Source organism: Symphalangus syndactylus, chromosome 12, assembly GCF_028878055.3.
Source record: "Symphalangus syndactylus isolate Jambi chromosome 12, NHGRI_mSymSyn1-v2.1_pri, whole genome shotgun sequence".
NCBI lineage: Eukaryota > Metazoa > Chordata > Mammalia > Primates > Hylobatidae > Symphalangus > Symphalangus syndactylus.
The window spans coordinates 5104730-5122088 of record NC_072441.2 but is presented as its reverse complement, the minus strand read 5'-3'; positions in this window follow the sequence as shown (position 1 = coordinate 5122088).

The window sequence follows — 17359 nt, the reverse complement described above, 5'->3', positions numbered from 1 at the left end:
GAATATATTCAAATATAAACTACACAGAAGCATTCTGTGAAACTTCTTTCTGATCTGAGCATTCAGCTAACAGAGTTAAACCATACTTTTGATTGAGCAGTTTTGAAACACTCTGTCTGTAGAAAATGCAACTGGACATTCGTAGCGCTAAGTGGGTAATAGTGGAAAAAAGAATATGTTCAAATATAAACTACACAGAAGCATTGTATGAAACTTCTTTCTGTTCTGTGCATTCAACTAACAGAGTTGAACCTTACTTTTGATTGAGCCTTTCTGAAACACTCTTTCTGTAGAAACTGCAATTGGACATTCTGAGCGCTAAGAGGCCTATATTGGGAAAAATAATATCTTCAAATAAAAACTACACAGAAGCATTGTGTGAAACTTATTTCTGATATGTTCATTAAGCTAACAGAGTTAAACCATACTTTTGATTGCGCAGTTCTGAACACTCTTTCTGTAGAAAATGCAAGTGGACATTCGGAGCGCTAAGAGGGTAATAGTGGAAAAAGGAATATATTCAAATATAAACTACACAGTAGCATTCTGTGAAAATTCTTTCTGTTCTGTGCATTCAACCAACAGAGTTGAACCTTACTTTTGATTGAGCCGTTCTGACACACTCTTTCTGTAGAAACTGCAATTGGACATGCTAAGCGCTAAGAGGCCTATATTGGGAAAAAGAATATCTTCAAATAAAAACTACACAGATGCATTCGGTGAAACTTATTTCTGATCTGTAAATTCAGTTAACAGAGATAAAACATATTTTGATTGAGCAGTTATGAAACACTCTTTTTGTAGAAAATGCAAGTGGAGATTCGGAGCGCTAAGAGGGTAATAGTGGAAAAAGGAATGTCTTCAAATATAAACTACACAGAATCATTCGGTGAAACTTCTTTCTGATCTGTGCATTCAGCTAACAGAGTTAAACCATACTTTTGATTGAGCAGATCTGAACACTCTTTCTGTAGAAAATGCAACTGGACATTTGGAGCGCTAAGAGCGTAGTAGTGGAAAAAGGAATATATTCATATATAAACTACACAGAAGCATTCTGTGAAATTTCTTTCTGATCTGAGCATTCAGCTAACAGAGTTAAACCATACTTTTGATTGAGCAGTTTTGAAACACTCTGTCTGTAGAAAATGCAACTGGACATTCGTAGCGCTAAGTGGGTAATAGAGGAAAAAAGAATATGTTCAAATGTAAACTACACAGAAGCATTTTATGAAACTTCTTTCTGTTCTGTGCATTCAACTAACAGAGTTGAACCTTACTTTTGATTGAGCCGTTCTGAAACACTCTTTCTGTAGAAACTGCAATTGGATATTCTGAGCGCTAGGAGGCCTATATTGGGAAAAAGAATGTCTACAAATAAAAACTACACAGAAGAATTGTGTGAAACTTCTTTCTGTTCTGTTTGTTCAACTAAAAGAGTTGAACCTTAGTTTTTTTGAGCCGTTCTGAAACACTCTTTCTGTAGAAAATGCAAGTGGAGATTCGGAGCGCCAAGAGGGTAATAGTGGAAAAAGGAATGTCTCCAAATATAAACTACACAGAATCATTCTGTGAAACTTATTTCTGATCTGTGCATTCAGCTAACAGTGTTAAAACATACTTTTGTTTGAGCAGATCTGAACACTCTTTCTGTAGAAAATGCAACTGGACATTTGGAGCGCTAAGAGAGTAGTAGTGGAAAAAGGAATATATTCAAATATAAAGTACACAGAAGCATTCTGTGAAACTTCTTTCTGATCTGAGCATTCAGCTAACAGAGTTAAACCATACTTTTGATTGAGCAGTTTTGAAACACTCTGTCTGTAGAAAATGCAACTGGACATTCGTAGCGCTAAGTGGGTATTAGTGGAAAAAAGAATATGTTCAAATATAAACTACACAGAAGCATTGTATGAAACTTCTTTCTGTTCTGTGCATTCAACTAACAGAGTTGAACCCTACTTTTGATTGAGCCTTTCTGAAACACTCTTTCTGTAGAAACTGCAATTGGACATTCTGAGCGCTAAGAGGCCTCTTTTGGGAAAAATAATATCTTCAAATAAAAACTACACAGAAGCATTGTGTGACACTTATTTATGATATGTTCATTAAGCTAACAGAGTTAAACCATACTTTTGATTGCGCAGTTCTGAACACTCTTTCTGTAGAAATTGCAAGTGGACATTCGGAGCGCTAAGAGTGTAATAGTGGAAAAAGGAATATATTCAAATATAAACTACACAGTAGCATTCTGTGAAAATTCTTTCTGTTCTGTGCATTCAACTAACAGAGTTGAACCTTACTTTTGATTGAGCCGTTCTGAAACACTCTTTCTGTAGAAACTGCAATTGGACATGCTAAGCGCTAAGAGGCCTACATTGGGAAAAAGAATATCTTCAAATAAAAACTACACAGATGCATTCTGTGAAACTTATTTCTGATCTGTAAATTCAGTTAACAGAGATAAAACATATTTTTGATTGAGCAGTTATGAAACACTCTTTTTGTAGAAAATGCAAGTGGAGATTCGGAGCGCTAAGAGGGTAATAGTGGAAAAAGGAATGTCTTCAAATATAAACTACACAGAATCATTCGGCGAAACTTCTTTCTGATCTGTGCATTCAGCTAACAGAGTTAAACCATACTTTTGATTGAGCAGATCTGAACACTCTTTCTGTAGAAAATGCAACTGGACATTTGGAGCGATAAGAGCGTAGTAGTGGAAAAAGGAATATATTCAAATATAAACTACACAGAAGCATTCGGTGAAACTTCTTTCTGATCTGAGCATTCAGCTAACAGAGTTAAACCATACTTTTGATTGAGCAGTTTTGAAACACTCTGTCTGTAGAAAATGCAACTGGACATTCGTAGCGCTAAGTGGGTAATAGTGGAAAAAAGAATATGTTCAAATATAAACTACACAGAAGCATTGTATGAAACTTCTTTCTGTTCTGTGCATTCAACTAACAGAGTTGAACCTTACTTTTGATTGAGCCTTTCTGAAACACTCTTTCTGTAGAAACTGCAATTGGACATTCTGAGCGCTAAGAGGCCTATATTGGGAAAAATAATATCTTCAAATAAAAACCACACAGAAGCATTGTGTGAAACTTATTTCTGATATGTTCATTAAGCTAACAGAGTTAAACCATACTTTTGATTGCGCAGTTCTGAACACTCTTTCTGTAGAAAATGCAAGTGGACATTCGGAGCGCTAAGAGGGTAATAGTGGAAAAAGGAATATATTCAAATATAAACTACACAGTAGCATTCTGTGAAAATTCTTTCTGTTCTGTGCATTCAACCAACAGAGTTGAACCTTACTTTTGATTGAGCCGTTCTGAAACACTCTTTCTGTAGAAACTGCAATTGGACATGCTAAGCGCTAAGAGGCCTATATTGGGAAAAAGAATATCTTCAAATAAAAACTACACAGATGCATTCGGTGAAACTTATTTCTGATCTGTAAATTCAGTTAACAGAGATAAAACATATTTTGATTGAGCAGTTATGAAACACTCTTTTTGTAGAAAATGCAAGTGGAGATTCGGAGCGCCAAGAGGGTAATAGTGGAAAAAGGAATGTCTCCAAATATAAACTACACAGAATCATTCTGTGAAACTTCTTTCTGATCTGTGCATTCAGCTAACAGAGTTAAAACATACTTTTCATTGAGCAGATCTGAACACTCTTTCTGTAGAAAATGCAACTGGACCTTTGGAGCGCTAAGAGAGTAGTAGTGGAAAAAGGAATATATTCAAATATAAAGTACACAGAAGCATTCTGTGAAACTTCTTTCTGATCTGAGCATTCAGCTAACAGAGTTAAACCATACTTTTGATTGAGCAGTTTTGAAACACTCTGTCTGAAGAAAATGCAACTGGACATTCGTAGCGCTAAGTGGGTATTAGTGGAAAAAAGAATATGTTCAAATATAAACTACACAGAAGCATTGTATGAAACTTCTTTCTGTTCTGTGCATTCAACTAACAGAGTTGAACCTTACTTTTGATTGAGCCTTTCTGAAACACTCTTTCTGTAGAAATTGCAAGTGGACATTCGGAGCGCTAAGAGGGTAATAGTGGAAAAAGGAATATATTCAAATATAAACTACACAGTAGTATTCTGTGAAAATATTTTCTGTTCTGTGCATTCAACTAACAGAGTTGAACCTTACTTTGGATTGAGCCGTTCTGAAACACTCTTTCTGTAGAAACTGCAACTGGACATGCTAAGCGCTAAGAGGCCTACATTGGGAAAAAGAATATCTTCCAATAAAAACTACACAGATGCATTCTGTGAAACTTATTTCTGATCTGTAAATTCAGTTAACAGAGATAAAACATATTTTTGATTGAGCAGTTATGAAACACTCTTTTTGTAGAAAATGCAAGTGGAGATTCGGAGCGCTAAGAGGGTAATAGTGGAAAAAGGAATGTCTTCAAATATAAACTACACAGAATCATTCGGTGAAACTTCTTTCTGATCTGTGCATTCAGCTAACAGACTTAAACCATACTTTTGATTGAGCAGATCTGAACACTCTTTCTGTAGAAAATGCAACTGGACATTTGGAGCGATAAGAGCGTAGTAGTGGAAAAAGGAATATATTCAAATATAAACTACACAGAAGCATTCGGTGAAACTTCTTTCTGATCTGAGCATTCAGCTAACAGAGTTAAACCATACTTTTGATTGAGCAGTTTTGAAACACTCTGTCTGTAGAAAATGCAACTGGACATTCGTAGCGCTAAGTGGGTAATAGTGGAAAAAAGAATATGTTCAAATATAAACTACACAGAAGCATTGTATGAAACTTCTTTCTGTTCTGTGCATTCAACTAAAAGAGTTGAACCTTACTTTTGATTGAGCCGTTCTGAAACACACTTTCTGTAGAAACTGCAATTGGACATTCTGAGCGCTAAGAGGCCTATATTGGGAAAAAGAATGTCTACAAATAAAAACTACACAGAAGAATTGTGTGAAACTTCTTTCTGTTCTGTTTGTTCAACTAAAAGTGTTGAACCTTAGTTTTGATTGAGCCGTTCTGAAACACTCTTTCTGTAGAAAATGCAAGTGGAGATTCGGAGCGCTAAGAGGGTAATAGTGGAAAAAAGAATGTCTCCAAATATAAACTACACAGAATCATTCTGTGAAACTTTTTCTGATCTGTGCATTCAGCTAACAGAGTTAAACCATACTTTTCATTGAGCAGATCTGAACACTCTTTCTGTAGAAAATGCAACTGGACATTTGGAGCGCTAAGAGAGTAGTAGTGGAAAAAGGAATATATTCAAATATAAACTACACAGAAGCATTCTGTGAAACTTCTTTCTGATCTGAGCATTCAGCTAACAGAGTTAAACCATACTTTTGATTGAGCAGTTTTGAAACACTCTGTCTGTAGAAAATGCAACTGGACATTCGTAGCGCTAAGTGGGTAATAGTGGAAAAAAGAATATGTTCAAATATAAACTACACAGAAGCATTGTATGAAACTTCTTTCTGTTCTGTGCATTCAACTAACAGAGTTGAACCTTACTTTTGATTGAGCCTTTCTGAAACACTCTTTCTGTAGAAACTGCAATTGGACATTCTGAGCGCTAAGAGGCCTATATTGGGAAAAATAATATCTTCAAATAAAAACTACACAGAAGCATTGTGTGAAACTTATTTCTGATATGTTCATTAAGCTAACAGAGTTAAACCATACTTTTGGTTGCGCAGTTCTGAACACTCTTTCTGTAGAAAATGCAAGTGGACATTCGGAGCGCTAAGAGGGTAATTGTGGAAAAAGGAATATATTCAAATATAAACTACACAGTAGCATTCTGTGAAAATTCTTTCTGTTCTGTGCATTCAACCAACAGAGTTGAACCTTACTTTTGATTGAGCCGTTCTGACACACTCTTTCTGTAGAAACTGCAATTGGACATGCTAAGCGCTAAGAGGCCTATATTGGGAAAAAGAATATCTTCAAATAAAAACTACACAGATGCATTCGGTGAAACTTATTTCTGATCTGTAAATTCAGTTAACAGAGATAAAACATATTTTGATTGAGCAGTTATGAAACACTCTTTTTGTAGAAAATGCAAGTGGAGATTCGGAGCGCTAAGAGGGTAATAGTGGAAAAAGGAATGTCTTCAAATATAAACTACACAGAATCATTCGGTGAAACTTCTTTCTGATCTGTGCATTCAGCTAACAGAGTTAAACCATACTTTTGATTGAGCAGATCTGAACACTCTTTCTGTAGAAAATGCAACGGGACATTTGGAGCGCTAAGAGCGTAGTAGTGGAAAAAGGAATATATTCATATATAAACTACACAGAAGCATTCTGTGAAATTTCTTTCTGATCTGAGCATTCAGCTAACAGAGTTAAACCATACTTTTGATTGAGCAGTTTTGAAACACTCTGTCTGTAGAAAATGCAACTGGACATTCGTAGCGCCAAGTGGGTAATAGAGGAAAAAAGAATATGTTCAAATGTAAACTACACAGAAGCATTGTATGAAACTACTTTCTGTTCTGTGCATTCAACTAACAGAGTTGAACCTTACTTTTGATTGAGCCGTTCTGAAACACTCTTTCTGTAGAAACTGCAATTGGATATTCTGAGCACTAGGAGGCCTATATTGGGAAAAAGAATGTCTACAAATAAAAACTACACAGAAGAATTGTGTGAAACTTCTTTCTGTTCTGTTTGTTCAACTAAAAGAGTTGAACCTTAGTTTTGATTGAGCCGTTCTGAAACACTCTTTCTGTAGAAAATGCAAGTGGAGATTCGGAGCGCCAAGAGGGTAATAGTGGAAAAAGGAATGTCTCCAAATATAAACTACACAGAATCATTCTGTGAAACTTATTTCTGATCTGTGCATTCAGCTAACAGTGTTAAAACATACTTTTGTTTGAGCAGATCTGAACACTCTTTCTGTAGAAAATGCAACTGGACATTTGGAGCGCTAAGAGACTAGTAGTGGAAAAAGGAATATATTCAAATATAAAGTACACAGAAGCATTCTGTGAAACTTCTTTCTGATCTGAGCATTCAGCTAACAGAGTTAAACCATACTTTTGATTGAGCAGTTTTGAAACACTCTGTCTGTAGAAAATGCAACTGGACATTCGTAGCGCTAAGTGGGTATTAGTGGAAAAAAGAATATGTTCAAATATAAACTACACAGAAGCATTGTATGAAACTTCTTTCTGTTCTGTGCATTCAACTAACAGAGTTGAACCCTACTTTTGATTGAGCCTTTCTGAAACACTCTTTCTGTAGAAACTGCAATTGGACATTCTGAGCGCTAAGAGGCCTCTTTTGGGAAAAATAATATCTTCAAATAAAAACTACACAGAAGCATTGTGTGACACTTATTTATGATATGTTCATTAAGCTAACAGAGTTAAACCATACTTTTGATTGCGCAGTTCTGAACACTCTTTCTGTAGAAATTGCAAGTGGACATTCGGAGCGCTAAGAGTGTAATAGTGGAAAAAGGAATATATTCAAATATAAACTACACAGTAGCATTCTGTGAAAATTCTTTCTGTTCTGTGCATTCAACTAACAGAGTTGAACCTTACTTTTGATTGAGCCGTTCTGAAACACTCTTTCTGTAGAAACTGCAATTGGACATGCTAAGCGCTAAGAGGCCTACATTGGGAAAAAGAATATCTTCAAATAAAAACTACACAGATGCATTCTGTGAAACTTATTTCTGATCTGTAAATTCAGTTAACAGAGATAAAACATATTTTTGATTGAGCAGTTATGAAACACTCTTTTTGTAGAAAATGCAAGTGGAGATTCGGAGCGCTAAGAGGGTAATAGTGGAAAAAGGAATGTCTTCAAATATAAACTACACAGAATCATTCGGCGAAACTTCTTTCTGATCTGTGCATTCAGCTAACAGAGTTAAACCATACTTTTGATTGAGCAGATCTGAACACTCTTTCTGTAGAAAATGCAACTGGACATTTGGAGCGATAAGAGCGTAGTAGTGGAAAAAGGAATATATTCAAATATAAACTACACAGAAGCATTCGGTGAAACTTCTTTCTGATCTGAGCATTCAGCTAACAGAGTTAAACCATACTTTTGATTGAGCAGTTTTGAAACACTCTGTCTGTAGAAAATGCAACTGGACATTCGTAGCGCTAAGTGGGTAATAGTGGAAAAAAGAATATGTTCAAATATAAACTACACAGAAGCATTGTATGAAACTTCTTTCTGTTCTGTGCATTCAACTAACAGAGTTGAACCTTACTTTTGATTGAGCCTTTCTGAAACACTCTTTCTGTAGAAACTGCAATTGGACATTCTGAGCGCTAAGAGGCCTATATTGGGAAAAATAATATCTTCAAATAAAAACCACACAGAAGCATTGTGTGAAACTTATTTCTGATATGTTCATTAAGCTAACAGAGTTAAACCATACTTTTGATTGCGCAGTTCTGAACACTCTTTCTGTAGAAAATGCAAGTGGACATTCGGAGCGCTAAGAGGGTAATAGTGGAAAAAGGAATATATTCAAATATAAACTACACAGTAGCATTCTGTGAAAATTCTTTCTGTTCTGTGCATTCAACCAACAGAGTTGAACCTTACTTTTGATTGAGCCGTTCTGAAACACTCTTTCTGTAGAAACTGCAATTGGACATGCTAAGCGCTAAGAGGCCTATATTGGGAAAAAGAATATCTTCAAATAAAAACTACACAGATGCATTCGGTGAAACTTATTTCTGATCTGTAAATTCAGTTAACAGAGATAAAACATATTTTGATTGAGCAGTTATGAAACACTCTTTTTGTAGAAAATGCAAGTGGAGATTCGGAGCGCCAAGAGGGTAATAGTGGAAAAAGGAATGTCTCCAAATATAAACTACACAGAATCATTCTGTGAAACTTCTTTCTGATCTGTGCATTCAGCTAACAGAGTTAAAACATACTTTTCATTGAGCAGATCTGAACACTCTTTCTGTAGAAAATGCAACTGGACATTTGGAGCGCTAAGAGAGTAGTAGTGGAAAAAGGAATATATTCAAATATAAAGTACACAGAAGCATTCTGTGAAACTTCTTTCTGATCTGAGCATTCAGCTAACAGAGTTAAACCATACTTTTGATTGAGCAGTTTTGAAACACTCTGTCTGAAGAAAATGCAACTGGACATTCGTAGCGCTAAGTGGGTATTAGTGGAAAAAAGAATATGTTCAAATATAAACTACACAGAAGCATTGTATGAAACTTCTTTCTGTTCTGTGCATTCAACTAACAGAGTTGAACCTTACTTTTGATTGAGCCTTTCTGAAACACTCTTTCTGTAGAAATTGCAAGTGGACATTCGGAGCGCTAAGAGGGTAATAGTGGAAAAAGGAATATATTCAAATATAAACTACACAGTAGTATTCTGTGAAAATATTTTCTGTTCTGTGCATTCAACTAACAGAGTTGAACCTTACTTTTGATTGAGCCGTTCTGAAACACTCTTTCTGTAGAAAATGCAACTGGACATGCTAAGCGCTAAGAGGCCTACATTGGGAAAAAGAATATCTTCCAATAAAAACTACACAGATGCATTCTGTGAAACTTATTTCTGATCTGTAAATTCAGTTAACAGTGATAAAACATATTTTTGATTGAGCAGTTATGAAACACTCTTTTTGTAGAAAATGCAAGTGGAGATTCGGAGCGCTAAGAGGGTAATAGTGGAAAAAGGAATGTCTTCAAATATAAACTACACAGAATCATTCGGTGAAACTTCTTTCTGATCTGTGCATTCAGCTAACAGACTTAAACCATACTTTTGATTGAGCAGATCTGAACACTCTTTCTGTAGAAAATGCAACTGGACATTTGGAGCGATAAGAGCGTAGTAGTGGAAAAAGGAATATATTCAAATATAAACTACACAGAAGCATTCGGTGAAACTTCTTTCTGATCTGAGCATTCAGCTAACAGAGTTAAACCATACTTTTGATTGAGCAGTTTTGAAACACTCTGTCTGTAGAAAATGCAACTGGACATTCGTAGCGCTAAGTGGGTAATAGTGGAAAAAAGAATATGTTCAAATATAAACTACACAGAAGCATTGTATGAAACTTCTTTCTGTTCTGTGCATTCAACTAAAAGAGTTGAACCTTACTTTTGATTGAGCCGTTCTGAAACACACTTTCTGTAGAAACTGCAATTGGACATTCTGAGCGCTAAGAGGCCTATATTGGGAAAAAGAATGTCTACAAATAAAAACTACACAGAAGAATTGTGTGAAACTTCTTTCTGTTCTGTTTGTTCAACTAAAAGTGTTGAACCTTAGTTTTGATTGAGCCGTTCTGAAACACTCTTTCTGTAGAAAATGCAAGTGGAGATTCGGAGCGCTAAGAGGGTAATAGTGGAAAAAAGAATGTCTCCAAATATAAACTACACAGAATCATTCTGTGAAACTTTTTCTGATCTGTGCATTCAGCTAACAGAGTTAAACCATACTTTTCATTGAGCAGATCTGAACACTCTTTCTGTAGAAAATGCAACTGGACATTTGGAGCGCTAAGAGAGTAGTAGTGGAAAAAGGAATATATTCAAATATAAACTACACAGAAGCATTCTGTGAAACTTCTTTCTGATCTGAGCATTCAGCTAACAGAGTTAAACCATACTTTTGATTGAGCAGTTTTGAAACACTCTGTCTGTAGAAAATGCAACTTGATATTCGTAGCGCTAAGTGGGTAATAGTGGAAAAAAGAATATGTTCAAATATAAACTACACAGAAGCATTGTATGAAAATTCTTTCTGTTCTGTGCATTCAACTAACAGAGTTGAACCTTATTTTGATTGAGCCTTTCTGAAACACTCTTTCTGTAGAAACTGCAATTGGACATTCTGAGCGCTAAGAGGCCTCTATTGGGAAAAATAATATCTTCAAATAAAAACTACACAGAAGCATTGTGTGAAACTTATTTCTGATATGTTCATTAAGCTAACAGAGTTAAACCATACTTTTGATTGCGCAGATCTGAACACTCTTTCTGTAGAAAATGCAAGTGGACATTCGGAGCGCTAAGAGGGTAATAGTGGAAAAAGGAATATATTCAAATATAAACTACACAGAAGCATTCTGTGAAAATTCTTTCTGTTCCGTGCATTCAACTAACAGAGTTGAACCTTACTTTTGATTGAGCCGTTCTGAAACACTCTTTCTGTAGAAACTGCAATTGGACATGCTAAGCGCTAAGAGGCCTACATTGGGAAAAAGAATATCTTCAAATAAAAACTACACAGATGCATTCTGTGAAACTTATTTCTGATCTGTAAATTCAGTGAACAGAGATAAAACATATTTTTGATTGAGCAGTTATGAAACACTCTTTTTGTAGAAAATGCAAGTGGAGATTCGGAGCGCTAAGAGGGTAATCGTGGAAAAAGGAATGTCTTCAAATATAAACTACACAGAATCATTCGGTGAAACTTCTTTCTGATCTGTGCATTCAGCTAACAGAGTTAAACCATACTTTTGATTGAGCAGATCTGAGCACTCTTTCTGTAGAAAATGCAACTGGACATTTGGAGCGCTAAGAGCGTATTAGTGGAAAAAGGAATATATTCAAATATAAACTACCCAGAAGCATTCTGTGAAACTTCTTTCTGATCTGAGCATTCAGCTAACAGAGTTAAACCATACTTTTGATTGAGCAGTTTTGAAACACTCTGTCTGTAGAAAATGCAACTGGACATTCGTAGCGCTAAGTGGGTAATAGTGGAAAAAAAATATGTTCAAATATAAACTACACAGAAGCATTGTATGAAACTTCTTTCTGTTCTGTGCATTCAACCAACAGAGTTGAAACTTACTTTTGATTGAGCCGTTCTGAAACACTCTTTCTGTAGAAACTGCAATTGGACATTCTGAGCGCTAAGAGGCCTATATTGGGAAAAAGAATGTCTACAAATAAAAACTACACAGAAGAATTGTGTGAAACATCTTTCTGTTCTGTTTGTTCAACTAAAAGAGTTGAACCTTAGTTTTGATTGAGCCGTTCTGAAACACTATTTCTGTAGAAAATGCAAGTGGAGATTCGGAGCGCTAAGAGGGTAATAGTGGAAAAAGGAATGTCTCCAAATATAAACTACACAGAATCATTCTGTGAAACTTCTTTCTGATCTGTGCATTCAGCTAACAGAGTTAAACCATACTTTTGATTGAGCAGATCTGAACACTCTTTCTGTAGAAAATGCAACTGGACATTAGGAGCACTAAGAGAGTAGTAGTGGAAAAAGGAATATATTCAAATATAAACTACACAGAAGCATTCTGTGAAACTTCTTTCTGATCTGAGCATTCAGCTAACAGAGTTAAACCATACTTTTGATTGAGCTGTTTTGAAACATTCTGTCTGTAGAAAATGCAACTGGACATTCGTAGCGTTAAGTGGGTAATAGTGGAAAAAAGAATATGTTCAAATATAAACTACTCAGAATCATTGTATGAAACTTCTTTCTGTTCTGTGCATTCAACTAACAGAGTTGAACCTTACTTTTGATTGAGCCTTTCTGAAACACTCTTTCTGTAGAAACTGCAATTGGACATTCTGAGCGCTAAGAGGCCTCTATTGGGAAAAATAATATCTTCAAATAAAAACTACACAGTAGCATTGTGTGAAACTTATTTCTGATATGTTCATTAAGCTAACAGAGTTAAACCATACTTTTGATTGCGCAGTTCTGAACACTCTTTCTGTAGAAAATGCAACTGGACATTTGGAGCGCTAAGAGCGTAGTAGTGGAAAAAGGAATATATTCAAATATAAACTACACAGAAGCATTCTGTGAAACATCTTTCTGATCTGAGCATTCAGCTAACAGAGTTAAACCATACTTTTGATTGAGCAGTTTTGAAACACTCTGTCTGTAGAAAATGCAACTGGACATTCGTAGCGCTAAGTGGGTAATAGAGGAAAAAAGAATATGTTCAAATGTAAACTACACAGAAGCATTGTATGAAACTTCTTTCTGTTCTGTGCATTCAACTAACAGAGTTGAACCTTACTTTTGATTGAGCCGTTCGGAAACACTCTTTCTGTAGAAACTGCAATTGGACATTCTGAGCGCTAGGAGGCCTATATTGGGAAAAAGAATGTCTACAAATAAAAACTACACAGAAGAATTGTGTGAAACTTCTTTCTGTTCTGTTTGTTCAACTAAAAGAGTTGAACCTTAGTTTTGATTGAGCCGTTCTGAAACACTCTTTCTGTAGAAAATGCAAGTGGAGATTCGGAGCGCCAAGAGGGTATTAGTGGAAAAAGGAATGTCTCCAAATATAAACTACACAGAATCATTCTGTGAAACTTCTTTCTGATCTGTGCATTCAGCTAACAGAGTTAAACCATACTTTTCATTGAGCAGATCTGAACACTCTTTCTGTAGAAAATGCAACTGGACATTTGGAGCGCTAAGAGAGTAGTAGTGGAAAAAGGAATATATTCAAATATAAAGTACACAGAAGCATTCTGTGAAACTTCTTTCTGATCTGAGCATTCAGCTAACAGAGTTAAACCATACTTTTGATTGAGCAGTTTTGAAACACTCTGTCTGTAGAAAATGCAACTGGACATTCGTAGCGCTAAGTGGGTATTAGTTGAAAAAAGAATATGTTCAAATATAAACTACACAGAAGCATTGTATGAAACTTCTTTCTGTTCTGTGCATTCAACTAACAGAGTTGAACCTTACTTTTGATTGAGCCTTTCTGAAACACTCTTTCTGTAGAAACTGCAATTGGACATTCTGAGCGCTAAGAGGCCTCTATTGGGAAAAATAATATCTTCAAATAAAAACTACACAGAAGCATTGTGTGACACTTATTTCTGATATGTTCATTAAGCTAACAGAGTTAACCATACTTTTGATTGCGCAGTTCTGAACACTCTTTCTGTAGAAATTGCAAGTGGACATTCGGAGGGCTAAGAGGGTAATAGTGGAAAATGGAATATATTCAAATATAAACTACACAGTAACATTCTGTGAAAATTCTTTCTGTTCTGTGCATTCAACTAACAGAGTTGAACCTTACTTTTGATTGAGCCGTTCTGAAACACTCTTTCTGTAGAAACTGCAATTGGACATGCTAAGCGCTAAGAGGCCTACATTGGGAAAAGAATATCTTCAAATAAAAACTACACAGATGCATTCTGTGAAACTTATTTCTGATCTGTAAATTCAGTTAACAGAGATAAAACATATTTTTGATTGAGCAGTTATGAAACACTCTTTTTGTAGAAAATGCAAGTGGAGATTCGGAGCGCTAAGAGGGTAATAGTGGAAAAAGGAATGTCTTCAAATATAAACTACACAGAATCATTCGGTGAAACTTCTTTCTGATCTGTGCATTCAGCTAACAGAATGAAACCATACTTTTGATTGAGCAGATCTGAACACTCTTTCTGTAGAAAATGCAACTGGACATTTGGAGCGATAAGAGCGTAGTAGTGGAAAAAGGAATATATTCAAATATAAACTACACAGAAGCATTCGGTGAAACTTCTTTCTGATCTGAGCATTCAGCTAACAGAGTTAAACCATACTTTTGATTGAGCAGTTTTGAAACACTCTGTCTGTAGAAAATGCAACTGGACATTCGTAGCGCTAAGTGGGTAATAGTGGAAAAAAGAATATGTTCAAATATAAACTACACAGAAGCATTGTATGAAACTTCTTTCTGTTCTGTGCATTCAACTAACAGAGTTGAACCTTACTTTTGATTGAGCCTTTCTGAAACACTCTTTCTGTAGAAACTGCAATTGGACATTCTGAGCGCTAAGAGGCCTATATTGGGAAAAATAATATCTTCAAATAAAAACCACACAGAAGCATTGTGTGAAACTTATTTCTGATATGTTCATTAAGCTAACAGAGTTAAACCATACTTTTGATTGCGCAGTTCTGAACACTCTTTCTGTAGAAAATGCAAGTGGACATTCGGAGCGCTAAGAGGGTAATAGTGGAAAAAGGAATATATTCAAATATAAACTACACAGTAGCATTCTGTGAAAATTCTTTCTGTTCTGTGCATTCAACCAACAGAGTTGAACCTTACTTTTGATTGAGCCGTTCTGAAACACTCTTTCTGTAGAAACTGCAATTGGACATGCTAAGCGCTAAGAGGCCTATATTGGGAAAAAGAATATCTTCAAATAAAAACTACACAGATGCATTCGGTGAAACTTATTTCTGATCTGTAAATTCAGTTAACAGAGATAAAACATATTTTGATTGAGCAGTTATGAAACACTCTTTTTGTAGAAAATGCAAGTGGAGATTCGGAGCGCCAAGAGGGTAATAGTGGAAAAAGGAATGTCTCCAAATATAAACTACACAGAATCATTCTGTGAAACTTCTTTCTGATCTGTGCATTCAGCTAACAGAGTTAAAACATACTTTTCATTGAGCAGATCTGAACACTCTTTCTGTAGAAAATGCAACTGGACATTTGGAGCGCTAAGAGAGTAGTAGTGGAAAAAGGAATATATTCAAATATAAAGTACACAGAAGCATTCTGTGAAACTTCTTTCTGATCTGAGCATTCAGCTAACAGAGTTAAACCATACTTTTGATTGAGCAGTTTTGAAACACTCTGTCTGAAGAAAATGCAACTGGACATTCGTAGCGCTAAGTGGGTATTAGTGGAAAAAAGAATATGTTCAAATATAAACTACACAGAAGCATTGTATGAAACTTCTTTCTGTTCTGTGCATTCAACTAACAGAGTTGAACCTTACTTTTGATTGAGCCTTTCTGAAACACTCTTTCTGTAGAAATTGCAAGTGGACATTCGGAGCGCTAAGAGGGTAATAGTGGAAAAAGGAATATATTCAAATATAAACTACACAGTAGTATTCTGTGAAAATATTTTCTGTTCTGTGCATTCAACTAACAGAGTTGAACCTTACTTTTGATTGAGCCGTTCTGAAACACTCTTTCTGTAGAAAATGCAACTGGACATGCTAAGCGCTAAGAGGCCTACATTGGGAAAAAGAATATCTTCCAATAAAAACTACACAGATGCATTCTGTGAAACTTATTTCTGATCTGTAAATTCAGTTAACAGTGATAAAACATATTTTTGATTGAGCAGTTATGAAACACTCTTTTTGTAGAAAATGCAAGTGGAGATTCGGAGCGCTAAGAGGGTAATAGTGGAAAAAGGAATGTCTTCAAATATAAACTACACAGAATCATTCGGTGAAACTTCTTTCTGATCTGTGCATTCAGCTAACAGACTTAAACCATACTTTTGATTGAGCAGATCTGAACACTCTTTCTGTAGAAAATGCAACTGGACATTTGGAGCGATAAGAGCGTAGTAGTGGAAAAAGGAATATATTCAAATATAAACTACACAGAAGCATTCGGTGAAACTTCTTTCTGATCTGAGCATTCAGCTAACAGAGTTAAACCATACTTTTGATTGAGCAGTTTTGAAACACTCTGTCTGTAGAAAATGCAACTGGACATTCGTAGCGCTAAGTGGGTAATAGTGGAAAAAAGAATATGTTCAAATATAAACTACACAGAAGCATTGTATGAAACTTCTTTCTGTTCTGTGCATTCAACTAAAAGAGTTGAACCTTATTTTTGATTGAGCCGTTCTGAAACACACTTTCTGTAGAAACTGCAATTGGACATTCTGAGCGCTAAGAGGCCTATATTGGGAAAAAGAATGTCTACAAATAAAAACTACACAGAAGAATTGTGTGAAACTTCTTTCTGTTCTGTTTGTTCAACTAAAAGTGTTGAACCTTAGTTTTGATTGAGCCGTTCTGAAACACTCTTTCTGTAGAAAATGCAAGTGGAGATTCGGAGCGCTAAGAGGGTAATAGTGGAAAAAAGAATGTCTCCAAATATAAACTACACAGAATCATTCTGTGAAACTTTTTCTGATCTGTGCATTCAGCTAACAGAGTTAAACCATACTTTTCATTGAGCAGATCTGAACACTCTTTCTGTAGAAAATGCAACTGGACATTTGGAGCGCTAAGAGAGTAGTAGTGGAAAAAGGAATATATTCAAATATAAACTACACAGAAGCATTCTGTGAAACTTCTTTCTGATCTGAGCATTCAGCTAACAGAGTTAAACCATACTTTTGATTGAGCAGTTTTGAAACACTCTGTCTGTAGAAAATGCAACTTGATATTCGTAGCGCTAAGTGGGTAATAGTGGAAAAAAGAATATGTTCAAATATAAACTACACAGAAGCATTGTATGAAAATTCTTTCTGTTCTGTGCATTCAACTAACAGAGTTGAACCTTATTTTGATTGAGCCTTTCTGAAACACTCTTTCTGTAGAAACTGCAA